Source organism: Chiloscyllium plagiosum, unplaced genomic scaffold, assembly GCF_037043375.1.
Source record: "Chiloscyllium plagiosum isolate Xiang-an unplaced genomic scaffold, Cpla_swu_hap1 HiC_scaffold_21, whole genome shotgun sequence".
In the NCBI taxonomy this organism is placed as follows: Eukaryota; Metazoa; Chordata; class Chondrichthyes; order Orectolobiformes; family Hemiscylliidae; genus Chiloscyllium; species Chiloscyllium plagiosum.
The window spans coordinates 2286855-2310834 of NW_028270159.1; the positions used below are offsets into that span (position 1 = coordinate 2286855).

The 23980-nt window shown below is 45.5% G+C and overlaps 1 protein-coding gene across 3 annotated transcripts in view; it reads left to right on the forward strand.

Moving 5' to 3' along the window:
- LOC122565021 (uncharacterized) overlaps nucleotides 1-23980 on the forward strand; it is a 106336-nt gene that overhangs the window by 61521 nt on the left and 20835 nt on the right. Inside the window, exon 5 of one of the 3 annotated variants that reach the window (XR_015760670.1) lies at nucleotides 14454-15292. The exons of the other annotated variants lie outside the window; for them this stretch is intronic. The gene's annotated coding sequence lies outside the window, so the exon portion shown is untranslated. Of the gene's footprint in view, nucleotides 1-14453; nucleotides 15293-23980 lie in introns of those variants that run through there. 3 annotated transcript variants of the gene reach the window in all.

Here is a 23980-nt window from a genome sequence, read left to right on the forward strand (position 1 = left end):
CTGCCTTGAATTCAATACTGACACAAAACGCAAAGAAAGAACTTGCTTTTGCTAGACAAAGGCTGTTCGAATGTGGGGATAGGCCAGGGAAGTATTTAGTGTACCTGACTAGGAAAAAGTGTGCTCCCCAGTCCATTACTACAATCAGAGACAGCGCCGGGGTCCTTACATACCATGCTAAAATGATTAATGAGGCTTTTCGGAGCTTTTATTCTGAATTGTATCGGTTTGAAAGTTGTGAAGACAGGAGGGCTAAAATTGAGCCCTTTTTTAAGAACTTGGACCTCCCAGGGGTAACCTTGGTACAGGCCTCTCTCCTTAATGCCCCCTTGACAGTTCAGGAAATACAGGAGGCAGCTAGGCAACTTCAGAGTGGGAAAGTGCCTGGCCCTGATGGTCTTCCGGGAGAGGTTTATGAGGGCTTTATAGGGATTCTGCCATGGCCGATGTCAGGGAGATGTACAATCACTCCTATATGCATGAATGCCTACCACCATCTTTGAGAGAAGCTAATATTTCCTTAATTCTTAAGAAGGGGAAGGTTCCTGAGGATTGTGCCTCATACAGGCCGATCTCTCTATTAAATTCAGCTTTCAAGATTCTGTCCAAGATCCTGGCACTGAGATTGGAAAGGGTGTTGCCCCATATTATTAAAGAGGACCAGACAGGCTTTATAAGGGGCCGTAGGTCCTCTAATAATATTAAGAGGTTGCTGAATATGGTCTAAGTTTGTCAGCAACGATCGGTTCAGGGGTTGGTGATTTCCTTAGATGCAGAGAAAGCATCTGACTGGGTGGAATGGCCGTATCTTTTTTATGTCCTAGAACAGTTTGAGTTGGGTGGGGTCTTTGCTAGGTGGGTGGAGGTTTTATATCGCCACCCTCTGGCCATGGTCATCACCAACGGGGTGAAATCTGGGAATTTTAGGATTGGTAGGGGTAGTCGGCAAGGCTGCCCCCTCTCACCATTGTTGTTTACATTGGTGATAGAGCCGCTGGCAGAGGCCATTCACTCTGGAAGTGGTATCGAGGGCACACAAGATTATACTGTATGTGGATGATGTCCTTCTGTTTTTATTGAACCTAATGACCTCTGTACCCCATTTGATACAATGTATCAATTCATTTGGGGCTATTTGAGGATATAAGATTAACTTTGCAAAATCGGAGGCTATGCCTTTGGGGAACCTTAAGGATGTTCCAGAAGTTGAAGGTGGCCCTAAGTTCCCTTTTAAGTGGTCACGGGCAGGGTTCTAATACCTAGGCATTTTTACTACCCCCAAGTTTGATCTGTTATTTCGGACTAACTTTGCTCACTTGCTCGACAATATTAGGCGAGATCTCCAGAGATGGGAGGCTCTTCCAATTTCATGGCTGGGCCAAATATCTCTCATTAAGATGAATGTTCTTCCTCGTTTGCTTTATCCCATGCATATGCTCCCTATACAGTTTCCCAGGTCAATGCTGCGGAAGCTTATGGGGTGGTTTGGTTCCTTTGTCTGGCATCGTGGCCGGCCCCTCATCAAACTTACTAAATTGCAGTTGCCTCAAGGAGGGGGAGAAGTTGATCGCAGACATCAGGAGGTATCAATTGAGTTCCCTGCTGTCCTTTGTCTGTGATTGGGTAGGTAACGATCCAAACTCAATATGGCTGGATATTGAGGCCTCCCAGGCAAAGTGCCCTCTTATTAACCTGTTGTTCATGGATAAGATGAGGACAGTTATGGACCACTGCCGGAACCCCATTGTCATTAGTATAGTCAAGGCATGGATGGCAATGCGTCAGAGTGAGGGTTGCTTATCCAAGAATTTGCCACTTACGCCTCTAGTTGCCATGCCAGGGTTCCGACCAGGAATGATGGACTCAGGGTTCAAACTATGGGCATCGAGAGGAGTTACTAGTGTGGGAGACTTGTTTGAGGTGGAGGTTATGATGTCTTTTGAGCAACTGAGCCACAAATACGGGTTGCCCAGCAGAGATCGTTTCAGTTTTTTTCAGGTTAGGGAATTCATCCAGAAGAAAACTACACTACTCACTAAGCCCTGTAAGTCCAATACCGAGGGGTTGTTGCTACATTCCACAAGCACCCTTTCGGTTAGTGCCCTCTATTGCCTGCTAGGTGGCAGGGTCTGGCAGGATATTAACCGATTACGTGAGATCTGGGAGCAAGAGTTAGGAGTGGAGGTCTCTTCTGAAACATTGGAGAATGCTCGAAAGTGGGCGGCACGGTGGCACAGTGGTTAGCACTGCTGCCTCACAACGCCAGAGACCCGGGTTCAATTCCCGCCTCAGGCAACTGACTGTGTGGAGTTTGCACGTTCTCCCCGTGTCTGCGTGGGTTTCCTCCGGGTGCTCCGGTTTCCTCCCACAGTCCAAAGATGTGCAGGTCAGGTGAATTGGCCATGCTAAATTGCCCGTAGTGTTAGGTAAGGGGTAAATGTAGGGGTATGGGTGGGTTGCGCTTCGGCGGGGCGGTGTGGACTTGTTGGGCCGAAGGGCCTGTTTCCACACTGTATGTAATCTAATCTAATCTCAATCTATAATAGGACACGTGCTACGCAGTTAAAAGATAGAACATAGAACAGTACAACACAGAACAGGCCCTTTAGCCCACGATGTTGTGCCGACCACTGATCCTCATGTATGCACCCTCAAATTTCTGTGACAATATGCATGTCCAGGAGTCTCTTAAATGTCCCCAATGGCCCTGCCTCCACAACTGCTGCTGGAAACACATTCCATGCTCTCACAACTCTCTGTATAACGAACCCGCCTCTGACATCCCCTCCATACTTTCCTCCAACCGGCTTAAAACTATGACCCCTCATGTTAGTAATTTCTGCACTGCGAAATAGTCTCTGGCTATCGACTCTATCTATGCCTCTCATTATCTTGTATACCTCAATTAGGTCCCCTCTTCTCCTCCTTTTCTCCAATGAAAAAAGTTCGAGCTCAGTCAACCTCTCCTCATAAGATAAGCCCTCCAGTCCAGGCAGCATCCTGGTAAACCTCCTCTGAACCCACTCCAAAGCATCCACATCTTTCCTATAATAGGGCGACCAGAACTGAACGCAGTATTCCAAGTGCGGTCTAACCAAAGTTTTATAGAGCTGCAACAAGATCTCACGACTCTTAAACTCAATACCCCTGTTAATGAAAGCCAAAACACCATTTGCTTTCTTAACAACCCTGTCCACTTGGGTGGCCATTTTAAGGGATCTATGTACCTGCATCCCAAGATCCCTCTGTTCCTCCACACTGCCAAGATCCTATCCTTAATCCTGTACTCAGCTTTCAAATTCGACCTTTCAAAATGCATCACTTCGCATTTACCCAGGTTGAACTCCATCTGCCACCTCTCAGCCCATCTCTGCATCCTGTCAATGTCTGCACAGGGTTCATCTGGCACCAGACCGTCTGGCGAAGTTTAAAAAAGGGGCATCTTCAGTGTGCCCCAAATGTAAAATAAGTGTAGGTACTCTTACCCATTGCTTCTGGACAGGCCACAGGCTCCGTGTTTACTGGAGCACTGTGGCGGGAGAGATAGGGAGGGTATTGAGGACTGAGGTCAAAGTAGACCCGATATCTCTCTTCTTAGATTTATCAAATTTACCATCTTTAGACGGGCATGGGAAGAAATTATTTAATATTCTTGCATACTGTGCACGGAAGAATATTCTGCTGAACTGGGTGTCTGAGAACCTGCCAGGCTTGCTGGGATGGCAGAAATTAATTATGGAGCACATTCCTTTGGACTTTTTTACAAACATGGTGCACCACACAACAGACCATTTTTATAGAACATAGAACATAGAACAATACAGCACAGAATAGGCCCTTCGGCCCACGATGTTGTGCCGAACTTCTAACCTAGATTAAGTACCCATCCATGTACCTATCCAAATGCCGCTTAAAGGTCGCCAATGATTCCGACTCTACCACTCCCACGGGCAGCGCATTCCATGCCCCCACCACTCTCTGGGTAAAGAACCCACCCCTGACATCTCCCCTATACCTTCCACCCTTCACCTTAAATTTATGTCCCCTTGTAACACTCTGTTGTACCCGGGGAAAAAGTTTCTGACTGTCTACTCTATCTATTCCTCTGATCATCTTATAAACCTCTATCAAGTCACCCCTCATCCTTCGCCGTTCCAACGAGAAAAGGCCGAGAACTCTCAACCTATCCTCGTACGACTTCCTCTCCATTCCAGGCAACATCCTGGTAAATCTTCTCTGCACCCTCTCCAAAGCTTCCACATCTTTCCTAAAGTGAGGCGACCAGAACTGCACACAGTACTCCAACTGTGGCCTAACCAAAGTCCTGTACAGCTGCAACATCACTTCACGACTCTTGAATTCAATCCCTCTGCTAATGAACGATAATACTCCATAGGCCTTCTTACAAACTCTATCCACCTGAGTGGCAACCTTCAAAGATCTATGTACATAGACCCCAAGATCCCTCTGTTCCTCCACCTGACTAAGAACCTTACCATTAACCCTGTATTCCGCATTCTTATTTGTTCTTCCAAAATGGACAACCTCACACTTGGCAGGGTTGAACTCCATCTGCCACTCCTCAGCCCAGCTCTGCATCATATCTAAGTCCCTCTGCAGCCGACAACAGCCCTCCTCACTGTCCACAACTCCACCTATCTTCGTATCATCTGCAAATTTACTGACCCACCCTTCGACTCCCTCATCTAAGTCATTAATAAAAATTACAAACAGCAGAGGACCCAGAACTGATCCCTGCGGAACTCCACTTGTAACTGGGCTCCAGGCTGAATATTTACCATCTACCACCACTCTCTGCCTTCGACCGGTTAGCCAGTTTTCTATCCAATTGGCCAAATTTCCCTCTATCCCATGCCTCCTGACTTTCCGCATAAGCCTACCATGGGGAACCTTATCAAATGCCTTACTAAAATCCATGTACACTACATCCACTGCTCTACCCTCATCCACATGCTTGGTCACCTCCTCGAAGAATTCAATAAGACTTGTAAGGCAAGACCTACCCTTCACAAATCCGTGCTGGCTGTCCCTAATCAAGCAGTGTCTTTCCAGATACTCATAAATCCTATCCCTCAGTACCCTTTCCATTACTTTGCCTACCACAGAAGTAAGACTAACAGGCCTGTAATTCCCGGGGTTATCCCTATTCCCTTTTTTGAACAGGGGCACAACATTCGCTACTCTCCAGTCCCCTGGTACCACCCCCATTGCCAGTGAAGATGAGAAGATCATTGCCAACGGTACTGCAATTTCCTCTCTTGCTTCCCACATAATCCTAGGATATATCCCGTCAGGCCCGGGGGACTTGTCTATCCTCAAGTTGTTCAAAATGTCCAACACATCTTCCTTCCTAACAGGTATCTCTTCTAGCTTACCAGTCCATTTCACACTCTCCTCTTCTACAATACGGTCCCTCTCGTTCGTAAATACTGAAGAGAAGTACTTGTTCAAGACCTCTCCTATCTCTTCCGACTCAATACACAGTCTCCCACTACTGTCCTTGATCGGACCTACCCTCGTTCTCGTCATTCTCAGGTTTCTCACATACGCATAAAATGCCTTGGGTTATCCTTGATCCTATCCGCCAACGATTTTTCATGCCCTCTCTTAGCTCTCCTAATCCCTTTCTTCAGGTCCCTTCTGGCTATCCTGTATCCCTCCACTGCTCTGTCTGAATCCTGTTTCCTCAACCTTATGTAAGCCTCCTTCTTCCTCTTTACCAGACATTCAACCTCTCTCGAGGAGAAAGTGAGGAAGGGCCTGTTCCCTGGATGCTGCCTGACCTGCTGTGCTGTTCCAGCAATAAAGTTTCAAATTCAACCTCTCTCGTCAACCAAGGCTCCCTCACACGACCATTTCTTTCCTGCCTGATAGGTACATACATATCATGGACACGTCGTATCTGCTCTTTGAAAAAGTTCCACATTTCCACCACATCCTTCCCTGACAGCCTATGCTCCCAACGTATGCTCCTCAAATCCTGCCTTACAGCATCGTAATTTCCCTTCCCCCAATTATAAAATCTACCTTGTTGTGTGCACCTATCTCTCTCCATAACCAAGGTGAAAGTCACAGAATTGTGGTCACCATCACCAAAATGTTCACCCACTAACAAGCCCACCACTTGTCCCGGTTCATTACCGAGTACCAAATCCAATATGGCCTCCCCTCTGGTTGGACAATCTACATACTGCGTTAGAAAAGCTTCCTGGACACACTGCACAAACACCGCCCCATCCAATCTACTTGATCTAAAAGGCCTATACTATAGGCCTCAAGTAGGCCTATAGTATAAGGCCTACTTGAGGTATTTGGATATAGATTTGTCAGCTATCTTAACTAGGGCATTTGTTTAACCAGGATGGTTAGGTTTGTCAATCCCTGGGCCCTGGAGGGGTCTCCTGAGTTAATATGGGTGTATATACAATGCTCCCTTTCCTCTGTTTGGGAGCTTTGCGCGAGCATAGCTGTTCTGCATTGTTTTTTTTTTGCTTTACTCTTTTTTGATCTATTAGTTATTTACTTATTTATTGGTGTTGCTTTGCACAGTGTTAGGGTTTGTTTTGTATTATTGGGTAGGTTAGTAGTTAGTAGACAGTAGTTGTGTTGTAATTTGTGTTTTGTTTTCTTTTTATTACACTGATATTTGTTATTGATTGTATTCTTCAATAATTTTATATGTTTGTAAAGTTAAAACAAAATTGCTAATAAATATATTTTCAAAAAAAAGTCCTCAGCTCTCGAGAGAAATTGGCTGTCACAGTCGCCTATATGTTAGAGAAAGCACAATCTAAATAGCATGGGTACCGATGTTGGAGAAGGCATTTTGGGCAGAGGAAAATGTCAGAAGAAGATTATAGAAATTTCTGGAGGACCACATAACCTAGGTGTAATTTCGAGAGGCTAAATTGTATTGTTTTGATATGTGTATGGAATGTGTATTTTATAGCAACAGCAAACCATTGGAATCTTGCATTATTTGGGAATAGTCAGTAATTACAGGGGAATGAGTCGGTCTGTCAATAGTTAATCTTTTCACTTGGAGCTAGACAAATAAGTTGTTAATTGTTTTTTTTAAGTGAATGTTAGGGAATTATATTCTTTAACCACTAGAAATTGCTTAAAACAGATTACACCACTTCACACTGCTTTTTAATAGATTACAAAGTGAGGTGCTTCTAGCTGGGTGTTTTGGTTTTAGTTCTCATGGGGGTCCACATCCAGTTTATAACAATACCTGTCAGACATTTAAGGAACCTCAGACTCTGCTTCCTGATGTGATACTCAGCATCCATTGGTGCTGATTAACAGTGAATCACTGACTGACCGTAGCATATTTGTTCCTTGTTTTCTGAAGTCATTCTCCCCATTAAAACTGAACTGCGAGATAATTCTGATTACGCTCGTACCTTTATAAAGAAACTATCTGCCCACATTTAACTCTGCAGCATGAGGGATCCAGACTGATGTTTAATGAGCAGCAGAAATGGGAGCAGTAAACATCCATTCAGCTTGTTCCTCCTGTCTTCTACCTCAGTTCTACTTTCTCAAACTATTCCCATTTTGTCGTCTTCTTCCATGATCGCAACCTCCCTTCCGACATGGTTGATGATGCCCTCCAGCGCATCTCCTCCACCTCATGCACCACCGCTCTTGAACCCCACCCCTCCCAATGCAGCAAGGACAGAAACCACCTGGTCCTCACCTTCGACTCCACTAACCTCCGCATACATCGCATCATCCTCTGCCACTTCTGCCACCTTCAAAACGGACCCCACCACCAAAGATATATTTCCCTCCCTACCCCTATCAGCATTCTGGAGAGTTCATTCCCTCTGTGACTCCCTCATCAGGTCCACACCCCTCCCCTCCCACCAGCCCACATCCTACTTATGGTATCTTTCCCTGCCACCACAGGAAGTGCAAAACCGGTGCCCACACCACTCCCCTCACCTCCATCCAAGGCCCCAAGGGAACTTTCTTCATTGGTCAGAAAATTTACCTGTACCTCTGTCAGTGTCATCCGTTGCACTCAGTGTGGTCTCCTCTACATAGGGGAGACATGACACCTTCTTGTGGATTGTTTCAGAGAACATCTCTGGGACACCCGCACCCACCAACCCCACCGCCCGTGGCTGAACACTTCAACTTCCCGTCCCACTCCGTCAAGCACATGCAGGTCCTGAGCTGACTCCATCACCAAACCATTACCACCCGATGCCTGGAGGAAAAACGCCTCATATTCCGCCTTTGGACCCTGCAACCACACAGGTTAAATATAGATTTCAACAGCTTCCTCGTTTCTCCTACTCCTACATTATCCCAGTCCCAAGCTTCCATCTCGGCAACCCCCCCTCCCCATCCCTGGCCCTGTCCATCACAACCCCTCTCTGACCCATCACCTTCTCCCTCACCTCCATCCACCTATCGCTTTCTCAGCTACCCACCCCAGCCCCCCTCCCATTTATATCTCAGCCCCTGGCCCACAGGCCTCATTCCTCATGAAAGACTTATGCCCAAAACATCAATTCTCCTGCTGCTCGGATGCTGCCTGACCTGCTTTCCCAGCAACACTCTTAACTCTGGTCTTCAGAATCTGCAATCCTCACTTTCTCCTATTCCCATTTCCATTCATTTCTGATGTACAAAAACCTATCAATTCCTGATTTGGAAACACAAAATGGTTGAGAATCCACAGCACCATGGAATAGAGAATTCCACAGATTAACAGCAGTGTGAGTGAAGAAATTGCTCCTCACCTCAACCTGAAATGGTCATCCCTTCATTCTGAAACTGTGGCCCTGGGTCCTAGATTCCCGAGCCAGGTGAAATATTTGCTCAGCATTTTTCCTGTCAAGCGAATTCATTAAAAAAAATCAATTTGATCACCTTCTATTCCTCGAAATTCCACAGGTTCATGGTTGGTTAGTTCAAATAGCAGGATGTAGTGGTACCGATCCTGCATCTGCTGATGTTACCGTGAAGGATTTTCATTTTCAAATTACTTTCCTTGCCTGACCGCCAGCTTAAATACCACGATTTGTCACTCTAATGAGAGAGAGCACTGTTGTCCAGTAGTACTACGGTGAGTTTGATTTTATCCCACAGAATTTAATAAGCCCAGTTTACTCGATTTTTCCTCAAAAATCGTATCTTTCCAGAAGCCAGTCTGGAGAACCTTTGTCGCAATCAATTTAGATCATGTCAGTCCCATTATTAGAAACTGCTCACAGTCCTCCAGGACAGACCCTCACCCGGAAATTGCTCAGAATCCTCCAGGACAGACCCTCACCCGGAAACTGCCCACAGTCCTCCAGGACAGACCCTCACCCGGAAATTTCTCAGAATCCTCCAGGACAGACCCTCACCCGGAAACTGCCCACAGTCCTCCAGGACAGACCCTCACCCGGAAACTGCCCACAGTCCTCCAGGACAGACCCTCACCCGGAAATTGCTCAGAATCCTCCAGGACAGACCCTCACCCGGAAATTGCTCAGAATCCTCCAGGACAGACCCTCACCCGGAAACTGCTCACAGTCCTCCCGCAAAGTTCACTCATTTTCAAACCCTTTTGTAATAAAAGCTTACCTACCATTTGCCACTTGGTTGCTGCATCTTCTGTCACTTTCTATTGTGTCCAAGGATACCTGGACCCTCTGGTGATGGTTCCACACTCAACATTCATGACAAAATTGTCAGGCAATGTCTATGACTCCCATTCCAACAGAGAGCAGTTACTGGCAATGCTGATCACATTTTGTCCTCCTTTGAACCTGGTTTTTGCTTCTCTTCCTCTCTCATTTGGTAATTAACTTCTCATTGTTAGACAATGTTGCCTTCTACTGTCATCCCCTCTGTCAGTTAGTCACTCCAGCCTCAAAATCTCTCATTAAAAAGCACGTTCTTCCATGCAACATAATAATTAGCAGCAAGAGTTGGCCATTCTCCCTGAAGCCTGCTCCTCTACTCCTCTCCATGACACAGTTCTAATTTGTAGATGGTTAAATAGTGATACTGTCTGGTTCAGATAAAGGGGTAGCAACTGGAACTTGTCATTGAATTTCCTCTCAATAACTTTTATCCTGCTGAGGTTTTTTTTTGTTTTGAGAGTGGATTTTGATCATCTGCAGAATCTTGACTTTGGATGGCTGTGGTTGAGTCTGCTTAAACTATCCAAATGAAAAAAACAGCGAGCTGTGCAAGAATGAGTCATCAGTGAATGTCTCCTCTCAGGACAGTTTGGAGAAAGGTCTTTCATCCCAAATAGAATCCAGGAATTTTTGCCTGTAAAATAAAGATGATTATCATGTACTGGACTATGAAAGATGCTGACCTGCAGACAGAAAAATTTGCCAATCCCTGTCCTGGGGACAATAAAGATGCTGATTCCTGTTTTGGGCACAGTAAACAATCTAACATCTGCACAGTAATAATGCTGATGCCTGCCCCAGACACAGTATAGATGCTGACCCCTGCCCTGGTGAAATCAGTAAGTGCGGCAGAACACATCGACCTGGAACAGCTGCAATGTTCCATAAGACCATAAGGAAGTAAGGCCATTCGGCCCATTGAGTCTGCCATTCAATCATGGCTGATGGGCATTTCAATTCCACTTACCCGCACTCTCCCCCATCCCTTAATTCCTTGCGAGATCAAGAATTTATCAATCTCTGCCTTGAAGATAGTTAACATCCCAACCTTCACAGTGCTTTGTGGCAATGCATTCCATAGGGCCACCACTCTCTGGCTGACGAAATGTCCCCTCATTTTCGTTCTAAATTGACCCCTCTAATTCTAAGGCTGTTCCCACAGGTCCTTGTCTCCCCGCTTAACGGAAACAAATTCCCAGCGTCCACCCTTTCTAAGTCATGAGTTATCTTGTAAGTTTCTATTAGATCTCCCCTCGACCTTCTAAACTCTAATGAATACAATCCCAGGATCCTCAGCTGTTCATCGTATGTTAGAGGAGAAAGTGAGGGCTGCAGATGCTGGAGATCAGAGCTGAAAACGTGTTGCTGGAAAAGCGCAGCAGGTATGTTAGGCCTACCATTACAGGGATCATCCGTCTGAATCTCTACTGGACATGCTCCAGTGCCAGTATGTCTTTTCTGAGGTGCGGGGCCCAAAATTGGACACAGTATTCTAAATGGGGCCTAACTAGAGCTTTATAAAGTCTCAGTAACACATCACTGCTTTTATATTCCAACCGTCTTGAGATAAATGACAACATTACATTTGCTTTCTTAATCATGGACTCAGCCTGCAGGTTAACCATTAGAGAATCCTGGATTAGCACTCCCAGATCCCTTAGTACTTTGGCTTTATGAATTTTCTCACCGATTCGAAAATAGTCCATGTTTATATTTTTTTTCCAAAGTGCAGAACCTTGCATTTGCTCACATTGAGTTTCATCAGCCATTTCCTGGACCACTGTCCTAAACTGTCTAAATCTCTCTGCAGCCTCCCCACCTCCTCAGAACTACCTGCCTGTCCGCCTAACTTTGTATCATCAGCAAACTTCACCACAATGCTCCCAGTCCCTTCATCCAGACCATTAATATGTAAAGTGAACAGCTGCAACCCCAACACTGAACCCTGCGGGACACCACTTTTCACTAGCTGCCATTCTGAAAAAGAACCTTTTATCCCAACTCTCTGCCTTCTGTCAGACAGCCAATCCTCAATCCATGCCAGTAGCTGACCTTGAACACATTGGCCGTCATCTTACTCAGCAGCCTCCCGTGAGGCACCCTATCAAAGGCCTTTTGGAAGTCTAGAGAGAGACATCCACTGGATTTCCCTGGTCTATCCTAGGTGTTACCTCTTCAAAGAATTCTAACAGGTTTATCAGGCACGACCTCCCCTTACTAAATCCATGCTGACTTCTTCTAATCTGACTCTGCACTTGCAAGAATTTAGAAATCTCATCCTTAACGATGGATTCCAGAATTTTACAACTAAGGTTAGGCTAAACAGCCTATAATTTTCCATCTTTTGTCTTGATCCTTTCTTGAACAAGGGGGTTACAACAGCGATCTTCCAATCATCTGGGACTTTCTCTGATTCCAGTGACTTTTGAAAGATCACAACCAACGCCTCCGCTATTTCCTCAGCCACCTCCCTCAGAACTCTAGGATGTAGCCCGTCAGGGCCAGGAGATTTTTCAATTTTTAGACCTTACAGCTTTTCTAGCACTTTCTCTTTTGTAATGGGCTACCATAGTCAACTCTGCCCCCTGACTCTCCTTAATTGTTGGGATATTACTCATATCTTCCACTGTGAAGACTGACACAAAGTACTTAAGTTCTTCAGCTAGTTCCTTGTCTCCCATCACTAGCCTTCCTGCATCAATTTGGAGTGATCCAATTTCTACTTTTGCCTCTCGATTGTTTCTTATGTATTGAAAGAAACTTTCACTATCATTTCTAATATTACTGGTTAGCTTACCTTCAGATTTGATCGTCTCCTTCCTTATTTCTATATGTTTGTTTTTGTAGTCATCCTAATCTTCTGATTTCCCAGTGCTCTTGTCCACTTTATAGGCTGTCTCTTTTTCTTTGATACATTTCTTGACTTTCTTTGTCAGCCAAGGTTGTCTAATTCCGCCCCCCCCAGATAATCTTTTCTTCGGGATGAACCTCTGTACTGTGTCCTCAATTACACCCAGAAACTCCTGCCATTGTTGCTCTGCTGTCTTCCCCACTAGGCTCTGCTTCCAGTCGATGTTTGTCAGTTCCTCTCTCATGTCCCTGTAATTACCTTTATTTAACTGTAACACCATTACAACCGATTTTGCCTTCTCTCTTTCAACCTGCAGACAGAACTCTACCATATTATGATTGCTGCCTCCTAAGTGTTCTCTTACTTTAAGATCTTTTGTAAAGTTTGGCTCAGTACATAGCACTAAATCCAGAATAGCCTGCTGCCTTGTGGGCTCCATCACAAGCTGTTCCAAAAAGCCATCCTGTAAGCATTCCATGAATTTCCTTTCTTTCGATCCACCAGCAATATTATTCACCCAGTCAATTTGTATATTGAAGTCCCCCATGAACACCATGACCTGGTCTTTCTGACATGTCCTATCTATTTCCTGACACATCTTGCACCTCTGGTCCTTACCACTTCTGGGAGGTCTGTACATAACTCCCATTATGTTATTTTTGCCTTTGTGTTCCTCAACTCGACCCACACAGGCTCCACATCACCTGACCCTATACCATTCAGTGCCATAGATTTAATTTCATTCTTAACTAACAAGGCAACCCCTCTCCCCCCCTGCCCACCTCCCTGTCTTTTCGATAAATTGTAAATCCTTGAATGTTTAACTGCCAGTCCTGAACCTCCTTGCAACCACATCTCTGTGATGCCTACCACATCATAATTATTCACGATGATTTGTGCTGTTAATTCATCTACTTTGTTACAAATGCTTCAGCCGCTGCCCACATATTTACCCAGCAGTCTTCTTTGTGCCTCACTGTGGCCTCTACTTCTGCTGCTCCTTTAAAAGACTCACTTACCCAGCAGTCCTGTATCCGTTCCTGCTCAGTGTTTGCTCCACCAAGACAAGTTTTTATATTTTAAAGTTACCTTCCCGTCGGGCCTCTAGTCCTTGCTGTTGCTCTTTCCACTTCAACTGTTGCCGACAAAATGAAGAACACTGAACTCCCAAATGTTCTTTAGGTGAAATGGAAGGGAGAAGGCAAGGCTGGAAATGGAGTCGGGGATGGGTGGTAAGGATAATTGAAATTGAAGAACTCAATGAGTCCTCTGGGCTGTAGGCTGCCCAGATGGAAGACGACGTGTTGCTCCTCCAAATTGGAGTCTGATTCACTGTGGCAATGGAGGAGGCCAAGGATGAACATGTCAGAGAGGGAGTGGGAAAGAGGAATTGAAAGGGGTGATGTGGCTGCCCAGGCAGAAGATAAAGTGTTGCTCTTGCAATTTACAGGGACTGCCCAGGTGGAAGATAAGATGGCTGTCCATTTCAATTCCTCCTCCCACTCCGACATGTCTATCCTTGACCTGCTCCACTGCCACAATCAATCAGACTGCTAATTCAAGAAACAGCACCTCAGCTTCCACCTGGGTGGCCTGCAGTCTGGAGGACTCAACATTGAGTTCTCCAATTTCAAAAACCTTTCCCACCCTCCCTTCCACTCTACCTAACGACCCTTCCTTCCAGCTACCAACTGGATTCATCCCTCCCATTGAACCCACCCCCAATCCTGGCACAGCAGGGTGCATGCAGTCTTCCTTTGACATATGGTGACGTAAGATGGGAGGATTTACACAGAACAAACACAAAAATAACAAAAGAAAAAGCCTGTCTCTTCTGGATTTCTGTTGGACAAGGTCAAGGCCTGAGGCTCCTTCATTCCTGAACTCAGAATCCTTGTGATGTATTTTTGGTTTTGCACACATTTTTACAGGTCATCAACTGAGAAGGAGTTGCAGGTGGGATCATCAACAACAAACTTAAGATCAAGATCCGAGAAATGATTTGATATATCAGAATCTATCACCGGCACTGCAGCTGAAAAGATTACGGTCCATCTGTACTTTCTGTGAGGTAGAATCATAAAACAGTATGGAAACAGGCCATTTGGCCCATGGAGACCACACTGGCCCTCTGAAGAACTTCCCGTCCAGACCCAACCCCCTACTCTCCTTTTAACGTTGCATTTCTCATGGCCAATCCACCTAACCTACACATCTTTGGACTCTGTGAGGAAACTGGATCACCTGAAGGAAACCCACGCAGACACTGGAAGAACGTGAAAACTCTACACAGACAGACACCTGAAGGTAGAATTGAACCCAGGTGCCTGGGGCTGTGACACAGCAGTGATGAATATGGAGCCACCATGTCCCTCAAATGTACATGATCTTTTACCTTTAGATATAGAGAAAGCAAAGTTGTTGACAGGTTAGAAAGCAAGGCTGTAAATTTTGGAATTGATGTGTTTCTGAACCAGGATTTTTTGGACAGAATGGTGACAGTGAAAGAGACATGGTGTAAGTATGGACACATGCAGCAGAGTTTTGGATGATCCTTTGAATTTGGAAGTAGGCTGTGAAAGGCCTGTTAAGAAGGTATCATTATTGTCCTGTCTATTATTAACAGAGGAAAGGATGTGGTTTTCTGAAACCATTTAACCAAGGCAGATGACGTAGTGGTATTGTTGCTGGACTAACAATCCAGAGATGCAGGTAATGTTCTGGGGACCTGGGTTTATGAGTGGAATGTGAATTCAATAAAAGACTGTTAAAAATAATCTGATTCACCGATGTCCTTTAACAAGGGGAACAAATAACATCCTTACGTGCCATGGCTCAGAGCATTGACTCCAGACATCATGGAATACATCCAACTATGGGCACATTGAGGCCATTTGGGGCCATTGAGCCTGCTCCACCACCCTATCGTGGCAGATATATTTTAAACTCCATTTTCCTACCTTTTCCCCATATCCCTTGATCATACCAAACGAGAGAGACTCACGTTTGGTATGTTGCCTCCCAGGTGCAAGGGTACGTGATGTCTCTGATCGTGTTTTCCGGGTCCTGGAGGGGGAGGGGGAGCAACCCGAAGTCGTGGTCCACATTGGCACCAACGACATAGGTAGGAGGAGTGCTGAGGATGTTAGACAGGCTTTCAGGGAGCTAGGTTGGAAGCTTGGAGTTAGAACAAACAGAGTTGTTGTCTCTGGTTTGTTACCCGTGCCACGTGATAGAGATTCGAGGAATAGGGAGAGAGAACAATTAAATGCGTGGCTTCAGGGATGGTGCAGGAGGGAGGGGTTCCAGTTTTTGGATAACTGGGGTTCTTTCTGGGGACGGTGGGACCTCTATAAACAGGATGGTCTACACCTGAACCTGAGGGGAACCAGTATCCTTGGGGGGAGGTTTGCTAGTGCTCTTGGGGGGGGTTTAAACTAACTCGGCAGGGGCATGGGAACCCAGATTGTAGCTTCAGGGTGCAGGGCCTGGAGTGTAGGGAGGTGAGGAACATGGCATCAATTTCCAAGGAGGGTGCCTGTAAACAGGGAAGTTGTTTGAAGTGTGTATACTTCAATGCAAGAAGTATACGAAATAAGGTAGGTGAACTTGCAGCGTGGGTTGGTACCTGGGACTTCCATGTTGTGGCTATTACGGAGACATGGCTAGAACAGGGACAGGATTGGCTGTTGCAGGTTCCGGGATTTAAATGTTTTAGTAGGTTTAGAGGTGGGGGTAAAAGAGGGGGAGGTGTGGCATTGCTTGTCAAAGACAGTATTACAGCGGTGGAAAGGACGATGGATGAGGACTTGCCATCTGAGGTAGTTTGGGCTGAGGTTAGGAATAGGAAAGGTGAGGTCACCCTGTTGGGAGTCTTTTACAGGCCTCCTAATAGTCCTAGAATCATTGAAGAAAGGATTGGGAAGGTGATTCAGGAGATGAGTGACAGTAATAGGGTGGTTGTTATGGGGGACTTTAACTTTCCTGATATTGATTGGGAAAGCTATAGCTCAAGTTCGTTAGATGGGTCAGTGTTTGTTCAATGTGTGCAGGAGAGTTTCCTGACACAATATGTAGACAGGCCAACAAGAGGTGAGGCCATACTGGATTTGGTTCTGGGTAACGAACCAGGCCAGGTGTTAGAATTAGAGGTAGGTGAGCACTTTGGGGATAGTGACCATAATTCGGTGATTTTTACACTCGTGATGGAGAGGGATAAGTGTGTACTACAGGGCAAGAATTATAGCTGGGGTAAGGGAAATTATGATGCGGTGAGGCATGACTTAGGATGTGTGGCTTGGAAAAGTAGACTCCAAGGCAAGAGTGTAAATGATATGTGGAACTTGTTCAAGGGGCAACTATTGAGTGTCCTTGATAATTATGTACCTGTCAGGCAGGTAGGAAAGGGTCGTGCGAGGGAGCCGTGGTTTAATAAGGAATTGGAATCCCTTGTTAAATGGAAGAGGGCGGCCTATCTCAAGATGAGACGTGAAGGTTCAATTGGGGCGATTGAGAGTTATAGGGTAGCCAGGAAGGACCTGAAGAGAGAGCTAAAAGCAGCAAGGAGGGGACACGAAAGGTCCTTAGTAGATAGGATTAGGGAAAACCCTAAGGCTTTCTATAGGTATGTTAGGAATAAAAGAATGACTAGGGTAGGAATAGGTCCAGTCAAGGATAGTAGGGGGAAGTTGCGTGTGGAGGCGGAAGAGATTGGGGAGACACTGAATGAATACTTTTCTTCAGTATTCACTCAGGAACAGGGCATTGTTGTCGATGAGAATACTGAGGCACAAATAAGTAGAATGGATGGCTTTGAGGTATGTAGAGAAGAGGTGTTGGAAATCCTGGAAAAGGTGAAAATAGATAAGTCCCCTGGGCCTGATGGCATTTATCCTAGGATTCTCTGGGAAGCAAGGGAGGAGATTGCAGAGCCATTGGCCTTGATTTTTATGTCCTCTTTGTCTACAGGAGTAGTCCCAGAAGACTGGAGGATAGCAAATGTGGTTCCCTTGTTCAAAAAGGGGAGTAGGGATAGCCCTAGTAACTATAGGCCGGTGAGTCTCACTTCTGTTGTGGGCAAAGTCTTAGAGAGAATTGTAAGGGATAGGATTTATGCACATCTAGATAGGAATAATGTGATCAAGGATAGTCAGCATGGTTTTGTGAAGGGCAAGTCGTGCCTCACAAACCTTATTGAATTCTTTGAAAAGGTGACGAAGGAGGTTGATGAGGGGAAAGCGGTAGATGTGGTATATATGGATTTTAGTAAGGCGTTCGATAAGGTTCCCCATGGTAGGCTACTGCAGAAAATACGGAGATATGGCATTGAGGGTGAGTTGGAGGTTTGGATTAGGAATTGGCTGGATGGAAGAAGACAGAGGGTAGTAGTTGATGGCAAAGTTTCTTCATGGAGTGCCGTCACTAGCGGTGTTCCGCAAGGATCTGTTTTGGGACCATTGCTGTTTGTCATTTTTATAAATGACCTGGAAGAGGGGTTAGAAGGTTGGGTGAGCAAGTTTGCGGATGACACGAAAGTCGGAGGAGTTGTTGACAGTGAGGAAGCATGTGGCAGGTTACAGCAGGATATAGAGAAGCTGCAGAGCTGGGCAGAAAGGTGGCAGATGGAATTCAATGTAGCTAAGTGCGAGGTGATTCACTTTGGGAAGAATAACAAAAAGATGGGGTACTGGGCTAATGGTCGGATACTTGGTAGTGTGGATGAGCAGAGGGATCTTGGTGTCCATGTACACAGATCTCTGAAAGTTGCCACCCAGGTAAATAGTGCGGTGAGGAAGGCATATGGCGTACTGGCTTTTATTGGTAGAGGAATTGAGTTCCGGAGTCCTGAGGTCATGATGCAGTTGTATAAGACTCTGGTACGGCCGCATCTGGAATATTGTGTGCAGTTTTGGTCGCCATACTATAGGAAGGATGTGGAGGCATTGGAACGGGTGCAGAGGAGGTTTACCAGGATGTTGCCTGGTATGAAAGGAAAATCGTATGAGGAAAGACTGAGGCACTTGGGGCTGTTTTCACTAGAGAAAAGAAGGTTTAGGGGTGACTTGATTGAGGTGTACAAGATGATTAGGGGGTTAGATAGGGTCGACAGTATGAACCTTTTCCCGCGTATTGAGTCGGGTATTACAAGGGGGCATAGCTTTAAATTAAGGGGGGGTAGATATAGGACTGATGTTAGGGGTAGGTTCTTCACTCAGCGAGTCGTTAGTTCATGGAATGCCCTGCCAGTAACAGTGGTGGACTCTCCCTCTTTATGGGCATTTAAGAGGGCATTGGATAGGTATATGGAGGATAGTGGGTTAGTGTAGTTTAGGTGGGCTTGGATCGGCGCAACATCGAGGGCCCAAGGGCCTGTACTGCGCTGTATTCTTCTATGTTCTATGTTCTATCTTATCAATCAAGAACCGATCTATTTCTGTCCTAAAGTCACTAAGTTATTTAGATTGGAATGCCTTCTCCAGCAACGAGTTCCGCAGTGTCGCCGTACTCTGAAGAAATTCCTCTTTGTATCAGTTCTAAAGGGGAGTTGTTCACCTTGAGGCTGAGGTTCTGGACCCCTAGTCTTCCCTATTATAGGTCCACCAGGATTTTCCGGCACCCTTAGTTCCAAAGCCATGCCAAATTATCTTTGTGCTGGACTAACCGATTACATGTAAAATACCATATGTAACGTCACCTGTCGCCACCCTAGTGAACAAGTCCAATGATCCCAGGAATTTCAAGCCCTTTCATAATTTTGCTTGGAATAAATGAGGTGCTGTACCATCAGTACCTGTAAATTCGATGGTGGACCTATCATGGAAACATCTCCACATCCACGTGATCTAGATCTCTCAGTATTCTGTAAGTTTCAATGAGACATCCCCTCATCCTTCTGAAAATGGAATTACCATTGCAACCCTACTGTGCAGAAGGATGCCGTTTGGCCCATCATTTTGACGACACTCCGAAGAGCCTCCCACGCTATCTCTGCAAACCCACATTTAGCATGATGACTCCACCTAACCTGCAAATGTGTGGACTGTGGGAGAAAACTGGAGCACCGGAAGAATCCCTCGCAGATATGGGGAGAGCGTACAAACTTAATCACTGACAGAGACCCAAGGCAGGAGTTGACCATTGTGTGCTGTGAGGCAGCAGTGCTAACTACTGTGCCATTTAGACACCATCTTGCATAGACACAAAGTCCATATCTGGTCTTCATCTGAGAAGCCCCTTCCTCTCAGGATTATTATTGTGAACATCTTCTGTGAAACCTTTCCCCATTTAGAAAGTTGACTATGCCTGTAATCTTCCTACCTATGTGCATAACCGCTCATTTTCCAATGTTGTATTCCATCTATCATTTCTTTTCACAGTCACTTAGTCTTTCCAAGTCCTTCTGGGCTCACTGCTGTTTCAACACTACATATCCCTCCAGCTATCTTAGTGTTATTTGCAAAAGTATCAAGAATGCCCTCTTTTGAGGGTGCCCTCAGTTCCTTTTGTGTATTAATGTCTAATGTGAATAATAGTGCTCACTGCATAGAACCCTGCAGAAATCCAGGAGCTGTATTCCTGAAAAAGACTCTTTATGCCTATTTTCTTCCTTCTGCCAAATAGCTAATCCTCTATCCATTGACAATTCCTTGCCCATAGTACTGTGGACTCTTGTTGAGCAGGTTGCTGTGTGGCACTTTTTCAAAAAGTACTTCTGGAAATCCAAATAGATTACATACATTGACTCTCCTTTGCTTCCTCAAAGATATTCTAACAGATTGGTCATGAATGACCTCCCCTTGACGTGAAGCCATGCTGAATCAGCTTTATTTTACCGTGGACTTTCAAGCACTCCCCAATCTTGTCCTTGAGAATTGACTCTCAAGTTTTACTAATGGCCGAGGTCAGACTAACTGGCCTATGATTTTCTGTCTTTTGCCTTCCTTCCTTACACAGGGATATTATATTACTAATTGTCTAGTCCTCTAGGACCTTCCATGATTCCAGTTATTCATGAAAATCATCACCAATTAGCGAGTTTTGAGAAAATTTGTAGCTCAGATTGTGGTTCTGGATGTAGGTTTGCTTGCTGACCTAGAAGGTTCATTTTCAGGTGTTTCGTCACCATGCTAGGTAACATCAACAGTGAGCCTCTAGATGAGGCACTGGTGACATGGCCCGCTTTCCAAGAACAAAGAACAAAGAATATTTACAGCCCAGGAACAAGCCCTTCGGCACTCCAAACCTGAGCTGATCCAAATCCACTGTCTAAATCTATCACCCAATTCCTAAGGAACTGTATCCCTCTGCTCCCCACCTACTCATGAGTCTGTCCAAACGCACCTTAAATGAATCTACTGTGCCTGCCTCTACTACTTCTGCTGGCAATGTGTTCCAGGCACCTACCACCTTCTGTACTTGCCGCATATATTCCCCTTAAACTTTTTACCTCTTACCTTGAACACGTGACCTCTCGTTATTGAATCCCTCACCGTGGGAAAAGGCTTATCTCTCTCTAGCTGAAAATGTGTTGCTGGAAAAGCGCAGCAGATCAGGCAGCATCCAGGGAACAGGAGAATCGGCGTTTCGGGCATAAGCCCTTCTTCAGGAATGAAGAAGGGCTTATGCCCGAAACGTCGATTCTCCTGTTCCCTGGATGCTGCCTGACCTGCGCTTTTCCAGCAACACATTTTCAGCTCTGATCTCCAGCATCTGCAGACCTCACTTTCTCCTTATCTCTCTCTACCCTGTCTATAGCCTTCATGATTTTGTAGACCTCAATCAGGTCACCCCAATCTCCTTTTTTCTAATGAAAACAATCCGAACCTACTCAATCTCTCTTCATAGCTAGCACCTTCCATATCAGGCAACATCCTCGTAAACCTGCTCTGCACCCTCTCATTTTGGTTATGTGGCAATCAGAACTGTACACAGTATTCTAAATGTGGCTGAGCCAATGTCGTGTACAATTTTAACATGACCTGCCAGCTCTTATAAACGATACCCCGTCCAATGAAGGCAAGCATACCATATGCCTTCTTGGCCCTCTATCCACCTGTGCAGCCACCTTCAGGGTACAATGGACCTGAACTCCCAGGTATCTCTGCTCATCAATTTTTCCAAGGCTCTTTCATCTACAGCATAGTTCGCTCTAGAATTAGACTTCCCAAAATGCATCACCTCATATTTGCCTGGATTGAACTCCATCTGCCACTTCTCTGCCCAACTCTCCAGTCTATCTATATTCTCTTGTATTCTTTGACAAATGAGGTGCCGGAAGACTGGAGATTGCCAAACGTGGTGCCACTGTTTAAGAAGGGCGGTAAAGACAAGCCAGGGAACTATATATTTATGGGCGGCACGGTGGCACAGTGGTTAGCACTGCTGCCTCACAGCGCCTGAGACCCGGGTTCAATTCCCGCCTCAGGCGACTGACTGTGTGGAGTTTGCACATTCTCCCCGTGTCTGCGTGGGTTTCCTCCGGGTGCTCCGGTTTCCTCCCACAGTCCAAAGATGTGCAGGTCAGGTAAATTGGCCATGCTAAATTGCCCGTAGTGTTAGGTAAGGGGTAAATGCAGGGGTATGGGTGGGTTGCGCTTCGGCGGGGCGGTGTGGACTTGTTGGGCCGAAGGGCCTGTTTCCACACTGTAAGTAATCTAATCTAATCTAATCTAATCTAATCTAATCTAATCTAATCTATACACCAGTTAGTCTGACCTCGGTGGTGGGCAAGTTGTTGGAGGAAATCCTGAGAGACAGGATGTACATGTATTTAGAAAGGCAAGGACTGATTAGGGATAGTCAACATGGCTTTGTGCGTGGGAAATCATGTCTCACAAACTTGATTGAGTTTTTTGAAGAAGTAACAAAGAAGATTGATGAGGGCAGAGCAGTAGATGTGATCTATATGGACTTCAGTAAGGTTCGACAAGGTTCCCTATGGGAGACTGATTGGCAAGGTTAGATCTCATGGAATACAGGGAGAGCTAGTCATTTGGATACAGAACTGGCTTAAAGGTAGAAGACAGAGGGTGGTAGTGGAGGGTTGTTTTTCAGACTGGAGGCCTGCGACCAGTGGAATGCCACAAGGATCGGTGCTGGGCCCTCTACTTTTTGTAATTTACATAAATTATTTGGATGCGAGCATAAGAGGTACAGTTAGTAAGTTTGCAGATGACAGCGAAGAGGGTTACCTCAGATTACAACAGGATCTTGATCAGATGGACCAATGGGCTGAGAAGTGGCAGATGGAGTTTAATTCAGATAAATGCGAGATGCTGCATTTTGGGAAAGCAAATCTGAGCAGGACTTTTCCACTTAATGGTAAGGTCCTAGGGCGTGTTGCTGAACAAAGAGACCTTGGAGTGCAGGTTCATAGCTCCTTGAAAATTGAGTCACAGGTAGATAGGATAGTGAAGAAGGCGTTTGGTATGCTTTCCTTTATTGGTCAAAGTATTGAGTACAGGAGTTGGGAGGTCATGTTGCGGCTGTACAGGACATTGGTTAGGCCACTGTTGGAATATTGCGTGCAATTCTATCGGAAAGATGTTGTGGAAACTTGAAAGGGTTCAGAAAAGATTTACAAGGATGTTACCAGGGTTGGAGGATCTGAGCTACAGGGAGAGGTTGAACAGGCTGGGGCTGTTTTCCCTGGCGCGTCGGAGGCTGAGGGGTGACCTTATAGAGGTTTACAAAATTATGAGGGGCATGGATAGGATACATAGACAAAGTCTTTTCCCTGGGGTTGGAGAGTCCAGAACTAGAGGGCATAGGTTTAGGGTGAGAGGGGAAAGATATAAAAGAGACCTAAGGGGTAACTTTTTCACACAGAGCGTGGTACGTGTATGGAATGAGCTGCCAGAGGATGTGGTGGAGGTTGGTACAATTGCAACATTTAAGAGGCATTTGGATGGGTATATGAATAGGAAGGGTTTGGAGGGATATGGGCCGGGTGCTGGCAGGTGGGACTAGATTGGGTTGGGATATCTGGTCGGCATAGACGGGTTGGACCAAAGGGTCTGTTTCCATGCTGTACATCTCTATGACTCTATGACTATGACTCTCTGACAGTCCCCTATGCTTTTTGCTACTCAACCAATCTTCATGTTATCTGCAAACTTATTGATCATACCAACAGTGCCCTCTTCCAGATCATTTATGTATATTACAAACAACAGTATCCCCAGCACTGATTCCTGTGGAACACCACTGGTCACCTTTCTCCATTGAGAAACTTCCTTCAACCACTACTCTCTGTCTCCTGTTGCTCAACCAGGTCTTTATCCACCGAGCTAGAACACCCTATACACCATGTGACTTCACTATCTCCATTAGTTTACCATGGGGAACCTTATCAAATGCCTTACTAAAGTCCATTTGTATGACATCTGCAGCCCTTTCTTCATCTATCAACTTGGTCATTTCCTCAAAGAACTCTATTAAGTTGGTAAGGCATGATCTA